This window comes from Heterodontus francisci, chromosome 22 (genome assembly GCF_036365525.1).
Source record: "Heterodontus francisci isolate sHetFra1 chromosome 22, sHetFra1.hap1, whole genome shotgun sequence".
Classification (NCBI taxonomy): domain Eukaryota; kingdom Metazoa; phylum Chordata; class Chondrichthyes; order Heterodontiformes; family Heterodontidae; genus Heterodontus; species Heterodontus francisci.
Window position 1 is genome coordinate 31,366,088 of NC_090392.1, and position 8,911 is coordinate 31,374,998.

Sequence of the window (8,911 nt, forward strand, 5' to 3'; positions counted from 1 at the left end):
GCACCTGAATGCTTGCTTTCAGCAACTGGTGAACAAGGACATCCAGGTCTCGTTGCACCTCCCCCTTTTCCAATCTGTCACCATTCAGATAATAATCTGGCTTTCTGATTTTACAACCAAAGTGGATAACCTCACATTTATCCATGTTATACTGTCCTTAACAATTGTGTGATTTTTAACAAAAACTGTATCGGAACTCTGCATCAGTGGACGATTCAGTGTTGTGACCTGTTCTTGATTTCCAGTTCTCTTGCTTGTGTTGACTCAGGTCTAGTACAGTCCCACCAGCCCCCAGGGCACTGGCATATTTCTACATTCATGCCGAAATTTTACTTACTGGAGTGAGCTGGTGGCGGGGGAGGGGGAATAAAGTTCAGTGGCAGGCAGGGGGTTATTGTTCCTGATGCCTTTCTGCCCCTTCTGCAATTTTACCAGTGGTGGGTGGGTGCCTTAAGCCCTACAGAAGGCCACCAGGTAAAACCTGCAGGCTTCCCTGAAGGCTTGGGGTGTATGCCTCCTGATTGGCATCCTGTATCCACGGAGGATCCCGCCGAAGCTCCAACTGCTCCCACTAAAATAATGGTCCAATCCTCTCCAAATGCCTCCCATTGCCTCGTAGAGGCCTGGCTGATTGTCCCCAGCAAGGCCTGAAAACTTACCAGTCTGCCGGAGCCGACATCCACTACGCTGCTGTTCACTGGGTGCAGTCCCAGCAGTGGATGCCACCCCTGGTGATGCTGCTGGGACTGAGAGCTGTCAGCCCACTGATTGGCTGACAGCTCTTGGAGGCAGGACTTCCTGCCTCAAGAAGGTGGACGTCTCACCCAAGTCCAATTAAGGGCCTGGGCCATGTAAAATACTGACGCGGCTCCCAGGCCCGGCAGAGGTAGGCTCACCCCTTACTTTTTGGCCAGCCACCCCACAAACATAAAATTCTGGCAAGAGAGTCCGGCCTCTGAACTGTTATCCAAAATGACACTGAACTGTTTAATGAGGGGACCACAATATCTCTCCTTGGAATGATTTGGATCTTGAGGGCAGGATACATTCAGAAATGGTAGAAACCTCACAAGGTTTTTGGTTGTGGGTCAGAGTGTGTGTTTTACCTTCTGGAGTGAGCGGCAAATAAAGTCAAGTCAGGTGAAGAAGTGTAAAAAGGAGAGAAGACCACAACCCAGCTTCATTTTCCAATATCTCTGAAGGACACTGAGAAGTTCATGGTGTCAATTCATCTCACATCCTGTCTTTGAAGAATATCTGTGAAATTACTTCTCAACACCACCTGAAAAGAATTGTTTTGGAAGATTCTAGTGACCTGTCTCCGTGTACTCAGAAGTTAGACTGTATGTCAGTTTTGGAACAACATATTTCATCTGCTGTTTTCAATAAAACAAGCAAGTAATCTGACTAAGTTGTTTGGTCTGCAACAGAGCTCTGAATTTATAAAATCCCTTCTATTTCGGTTAACCAGTGTTTATGCGCATATGTGAGTGTGAAGGGGCTATGGTGAAAAAAGGGAACTTTCAAAAATTTTGATCTGTGTGTTTATGCTTTACTTCATTACTTGTTAAGACTTGTTTTATAAACATAGAAAAATAGAAAATAGGAGCAGGAGTCGGCCATTCGGCCCTTCGAGCTGCTCCGCCATTCATTATGATCAGGGCTGATCATCCAACTAAGTAATCTGTTCCCGCTTTCCCCCCATATCATTTGATCCCTTTCGCCCCAAGAGCTATATCTAACTCCTTCTTGAAAACATACAATGTTTTGGCCTCAACTGCTTTCTGTGGTAGCGAATTCCACAGGCTCACCACTCTCTGGGTGAAGAATTTCTCCTCATCTCAGTCCTGAAAGGTTTACCCCGTATCCGTAGACTATGAGCCCTGGTTCTGGACGCCCGCATCATCGGGAACATCCTTCTTGCATCTACCCTGTCAAGTCCTGTTAGAATTTTATAGGGTTCAATGAGACTCCCCCATCACTGTTCTGAACTCCAGCGAACATAATCCTAACTGACTCAATCTCTCCTCATACGTCAGTACCACCATCCCAGGAATCAGTCTGATAAACCTTTGCTGCACTCCCTCTGTAGCAAGAGCATCCTTCCTCAGATAAGCAGACCAAAGCTGCACACAGTGGCGCAGTGGTTAGCACCGCAGCCTCACAGCTCCAGTGACCCGGGTTCAATTCTGGGTACTGCCTGTGCGGAGTTTGCAAGTTCTCCCTGTGTCTGCGTGGGTTTTCGCCGGGTGCTCCGGTTTCCTCCCACAGCCAAAGACTTGCAGGTTGATAGGTAAATTGGCCATTATAAATCGCTCCTAGTATAGATAGGGGAATATAGGCAAGGTGGGGATGTGGTAGGAACATGGGATTAGTGTAGGATTAGTATAAATGGGTGGTTGATGGTCAGCACAGACTTGGTGGGCTGAAGGGCCTGTTTCAGTGCTGTATCATAAAATAAAACAGTATTCCAGGTGTGGCCTCACCAAGGGCCTGTATAATTGTAGCAACACATCCCTGCTCCTGTACTCAAATCCGCTCACTGTGAAGGCAAATATACCATTTGCCTTTTTATCGCCTGTTGCGCCTGCATGCTTACCTTCAGTGTATCAGAACACCCAGGTCTCCCTGCATATTCCCCTCTCTCAGTTTATAGTCATTCAGATAACAATCTGCCTTCCTGTTTTTGCTACCAAAATGGATAGTCTAATATTTATCCACATTATACTGCATCTGCCATGCATTTGCCAACTCGCTCAACTTGTCCAAATCACCCTGAAGCCTCTCTGCCTCCTCCTCACAACTCACCCTCCCACCCAGTTTTGTGTCATCTGCAAATCTGGAGATATTATATTAGTTCCCTCATCTAAATCATCAATATATATTGTGAATAGCTGGGGTCCTAGCACCGATCCCTGCGGTACCCCACTTGTCACTGCCTGCCATTCAGAAAATGACCCATTTATTCCTACTCTTTGTTTCCTGTCTGCCAACCAATTTTCTATCCATCGCAATACACTACCCCCAATCCCATGCACTTTAATTTAACATGCTAATCTCTTATGTGGGACTTTGTCGAAAGCCTTCTGAAAGGCCAAATAAACCACACCCACTCGCTCCTCCTCATCAACTCTACTCGTTACATCCTTGAAGAAGTCGAGGAGATTTGTCAAGCATGATTTCCCTTTCGTAAATCCATGCTGACCCTTTCCGATTCTACTACTGTTCTCCAAGTGCTCTGCTATAAAATCTTTGATAATGGGCTCTAGAATTTTCCCCATAACCAGAATTAGGCTGACTGGTCCATAATTCCCTGCTTTCTCTCTACTTCCATTTTTAAATAGTGGGGTTACATTCGCTACTCTCCAATCTGTTGGAACTGTTTCAGAGTCTATAGAATCTTGGAAGATGACCACCAATGCATCCATTATTTCTAGGTCCACTTCCTTAAGTACTGCGGGATGCATACTATCAGGCCCTGGGGATTTATCAGCCTTCAATCCCACCAATTTCCCCAACACCACTTCTCTACTAATATTGATTCCTTTCAATTCCTCCCTCTCACTGAACCCTATGTTCCCCAACATTTCTGGTATGATATTTGTGTCCTCCTTTGTGAAGACAGAACCAAAGTATGCATTTAGCTGGTCAGGCATTTCTTTGATCCCCATAATAAATTTCCTTGTTTTAGACTGTAAAGGACCTACATTGGTCTTCACCAATCTTTTTCTTTTCACATACCTATGGAAACGTTTGCAGTCAGTTTTTATGTTACCCGCAAGCTCACTCTCGTACTCTATTTTCCCCTTCTTAATCAATCCCTTGGTCGTCCTTTGCTGAATTCTAAACCGCTCCCAATCCTCAGATTTGTTGATTTTTCTGGCAAATTTGTATGCCTCTTCCTTGGATCTAATGTTATCTCTAATTTTCCTTGTAAGCCATGATTTGCCTACCTTTCCCGTTTTACTTTTGCGCCAGACAGGAAGAAGCAATTGTTGCAGTTCATCCATACGCCCTTTGAATGTTTGCCACTGCTTATCCACCATCATCCCTTTAAGTAACGTTTCCCAATCCGTCATGGCCAACTCAAGCCTCATACCTTCGTAGTTCCTTTGTTAAGATTCAGGACCCTAGTCTCAGAATCAACTACATCACTCTCCATCTTGATGAAGAATTCTATCACATTATGGTCGCTCATCCCCAAGGGGTCTTGCACAACTAGATTGTCAGTTATTCCTCTCTCTTTACACAATTCCCAGTCTAAGATGGCCTGTTCTCAAGCTGGCTCCTTAACGCATTGGTCCAGAAAACCATCCCGTATACACTCCAAACATTCCTCCTCTGCAGTATTGTGACTAATTTGATTTGCCCAATCTATATGCAGATTAACATCACCCATAATTACAGATGTTCCTTTATCGTATGCATCTCTAATTACCTCTTTAATGCCATTCTCAACATCACCACTACAGATTAGGGGTTTATATACAACCCCCACTAATGTTTTTTGCCCCTTAGTGTTTCTCAGCTCTACCCATACAGATTCCACATCGTCAGAGCTAATACCCTTCCTCACTATTGCGTTAATCTCCTCTTTAACCAGCAATGCAACTCCACCGCCTTTTACTATTTTCTGTTCTTCCTAAATACTAAATACCCCTGGATGTTCATTTCCCATTCCTGATCACCCTGCAGCCATATCTCCGTAATCCTGACTATATCATACCCGTTTACATCCACTGGCTGTCCCTCACTAACTCTACTAGTTACATCCTCGAAGAGTTCTAGTAGATTTGTCAAGCATGATTTCCCTTTTGTAAATCCATGCTGACTCTGTGCAATTCTACCACAGTTCTCCAAGTGCTCTGCTATAAAATCTTTGGTAATGGAGTCTAGAATTTTCCCCACTAGCGATGTCAGGCGGACTGGTCCATAATTCCTTGTTATCTCTCTTCTTTCCTTTTTAAATAGTGGGGTACATTAGCTACCCTCCAATCTGTAGGAACTGTTCCAGAGTTTATAGAATCTTGGAAGATGACCACCAATGCATCCACTATTTCTAGGGCCACTTCCTTAAGTACTCTGGGATGTAGATTATCAGGCCCTGGGAATTTATCGGCATTCAATCCCATCAATTTCCCCAACACCATTTCTCTACTAATACTGATTTCCTTCAGTTCCTCCCTCTCTCTAAACCCTATGTTCCCCAACATTTCTGGTATGATATTTGTGTCCTCCTTTGTGAAGACAGAACTAAAGTATGCATTTAGTTTGTCAGCCCTTTCTTTGTTCCCCACAATACATTCCCCTGTTTCTGACTGTAAGGGACCTACATTTGTCTTCACCAATCTTTTTCTCTTCACATGTCTGTAGAAACTTTTACAGTCAGTTTTATGTTCCTCGCAAGCTTATTCTCATACTCTATTTTCCCCTTCTTAATCAATCCCTTGGTCCTCCTTTGCTGAATTCTAAACTGCTCCCAATCCTCAGGTCTGTTGTTTTTTATGGCAAATTTGTATGCTTCTTCTTTGGATCTAATGCTATGTCTAATTTCCCTTGTAAGCCATGGTTTGGCTACCTTTCCCGTTTTACTTTTGCACCAGACAGGAATAAACAATTGTTGCAGTTCATCCATGCGCTCTTTGAATGTTTTCCATTGCCGATCCACCGTCATCCCTTTAAGTAACATTTGACAATTCATCATAGTCAACACACGCCTCATACCTTCATTGTTTCCTTTTAAAAGATTCAGGACCCTAGTCCCAGAATCAGCTCTATCTGCGTCACTCTCCATGATAGAATTCTATCATATTATGGTTGCTCATCCCCAAGGGATCTCACACAACTAGATTGTCAATTATTCCTCTCTCATTACACAATACCTAGTCTAGGATGTCCTGTTCTCTAGTTGTTTCCTCAATGTATTAGTCCAGAAAACCATCCCGTATACACTCCATGAATTCCTCCTCTACGGTTTTGTGACTATTTTGATTTGCCCAATCTATATGCAGATTAAAAACACCCATAATTACAGATTTATCGCATGCATTTCTAATTTCCTGTTTAATGTCATTCCCAACATCACCACTACAGTTTGGGGGTTTATATACAACCCCCACTAACGTTTTTTGCCCCTTAGTGTTTCCCAGCTCTACCCATACAGATTCCACATCGTCGGAGCCAATATCCTTCCTCACTATTGTGTTAATTTCCTCTTTAACCAGCAATGCAACTCCACCACCTTTTGCTTTTTGTCTGTCCTTCCTAAATACTGAATGTTCATTTCCCATCCCTGGTCACCCTGCAGCCATGTCTCCGTAATCCTGACTATATCATACCCGTGTACATCTATTTGCGTGATTAATTCATCCACTTTATTGCGAATGCTCGGCACGTTAAGGGACAAAGCCTTAAGGCTTGTCCCTTTAGCATTACTTGTACCCTTCCCACTATTTTCCACTGTGGCCCTATTTCTATGACAGATGTTAAGCTAACTGGCCTGTAGTTTCCTGCTTTCTGTCTTCCTCCTTTCTTGAATCGCAGAGTTAGATACACTATTTTCCAATCTGATGGGAGCTTTCCAGAATCGAGGGAATTCTGGAAAATTAAAACCAATGTATCCACTATCTCAGCAGCCATGCCTTTTAAGTTCCTAGGATGAAGTCTGTCAGGACCTGGGACTTGTCAGCTTTTAGTTCCTATAATTTTCTCAGTACCATTTCCCTGATGATGGTAATCGTTTCAAATTCCTCCCTCCCTTTCAACCCTTGATTCACAATTATTTCTGGAAGGATATTTGTATCCTCTACAGTGAAGACAGATGCAAAGTATCTATTCAGTTCCTCCACTATTTCCTTATTTTCTATTATTAACTCCCCAGACTCACTCTCTAGAGGACCTGCACTCACTTTACTTACTCTTTTCCTTTTTAAATACCTGTAGAAACTCATACCATCAATTTATTATATTTCTAGCTAGCTCTCTTTCGTACTCTAATTTCTCTCTCATTATTCATTGTCATTTTTTACTTTTTTTCATATTCTGTCCAATCTTCAGACCTGCCACTACTGTTCACTGAATTGTGCACTTTTTCTTTTAATTTGATACTATCTTTAACTTCCTTAGTTAGCCACGGATGGTGCATCCTTCCCCTAGAATCTTTCTTTCTCACTAGAATGTATATTTGCTGACTGTTATGAAATTATTCCTTAAATGTCTGCCACTACATCTTTACTGATGTATCCCTTAACCTAATTTCCCAGTTTACTTTAGCCAGCTCTTTCTTCAAACCCTTATAATTACCCTTATTTACGTTTAAAAGACTCAACTTAGATCCACTCTTCTCACCCTCAAACTGAATGCAAAATTCATTCATGTTGTGATCACTGCTACCTAGGGGCACCTTTATTATAAGGTCATTAATTAATCCTGTCTCGTTACACATTGCCAGATCAGGAGTAGTCTGCTCTCTGGTTGTCTCTAAAATGTGCTGCTCTAAGAAGCTGTCCTGAAGACACTCCATGAACTGATCTTCCAGGCTACCTTTGCCAATCTGATTCATACAATCTATCTGTCGATTTAAATCACCCATGATTATCGCCGTACCTTTCACACAAGCCCCCATTGTTTCTTCCTGTATACCATGTCACACTGTGTGGTTACTGTTTGGGATCATATAAATTACTTGCACTAGTGACTCTCTACCTTTGCTATTTCTTATTTCTACCCAAACTGATTCTACATTTTGATTTTTAGAACTAAGTTCACCTCTCTCTATTGTACTAATGCCATCTTTACTTAAAAGAACTACGTCTCCACTTTTTCCCAGCTTCCTGTCCTTCCAAAATCTCATATACCCTTGAATGTTCAGGTCCCAGCCTTCGTCATCTTGCAACCATGTTTCGGTCATGGCTATTAGATCATACATTTTTTTCCATTTGTGCTACCAATTCATTTGTTTTGTTACGAATGCTACTTGCATTCAAATACAGAGCCTTCAGTTCTGTCTTTTTACTATTTACACAATCACTAGCCTGGGCTGCTTTCACACTCTTAATTTTGTACATTCTGTCCCTTCCTGCCAAACTCTGTTCATCATTTCCCTTACAACATGTCTCCGGACAATGTAGAGCAGGCGCAGAGTGATTGTGGATGTCAACAGTGCATGTGAACATTTGCCAGCTTGCCAGTATGAACGCAAGCATGGACGTGCTGATGTCACCACGCAATGACATCATCACCCCTCAATAGCTGTGATCACCGTCTCCATTCCCCCAAAGAACACCCCGCTCCCTCGCTCCATCCTCGCATCAATCACCACTTTCAATCTTCCACTCCATCCCACCTCACCACAGCCTTCCCTCAGCCACTCGCTCCTGCCCCCACCGTTTCCCCCCTCAGCCACTCGCGCCCACACTCACCGCTTCCCCCCTCAGCCACTCGCTCCTGCCCTCACCGCTTCTCCCCTCAGCCACTCGCTCCTGCCCTCACCGCTTCTCCCCTCAGCCACTCACTCCCACACTCACCGCTTCCCCCCTCAGCCACCCGCTCCTGCCCTCATTGCTTCTCCCCTCAGCCACTTGCTTCCACCCTCACCGCTTCTCCCCTCAGCCACTCGCTTCTGCCCTCACCGCTTCCCCCCTCAGCCACTCGCTTTCGCCCTCACCGTTTCTCCCCTCAGCCACTCGCTCCGGCCCTCACCGCTTCTCCCCTCTGCCACTCGCTCCTGCCCTCACCGCTTCTCCCCTCAGCCACTCGCTCCTGCCCTCACCGCTTCCCCCCTCAGCCACTCACCACTACCCTCACCGCTTCTCCCCTCAGCCACTCGCTCCCACACTCACCGCTTCCCCCCTCAGCCACTCGCTCCTGCCCTCACCGCTTCCCCCCTCAGCCACTCGCTCCCATCCTCACC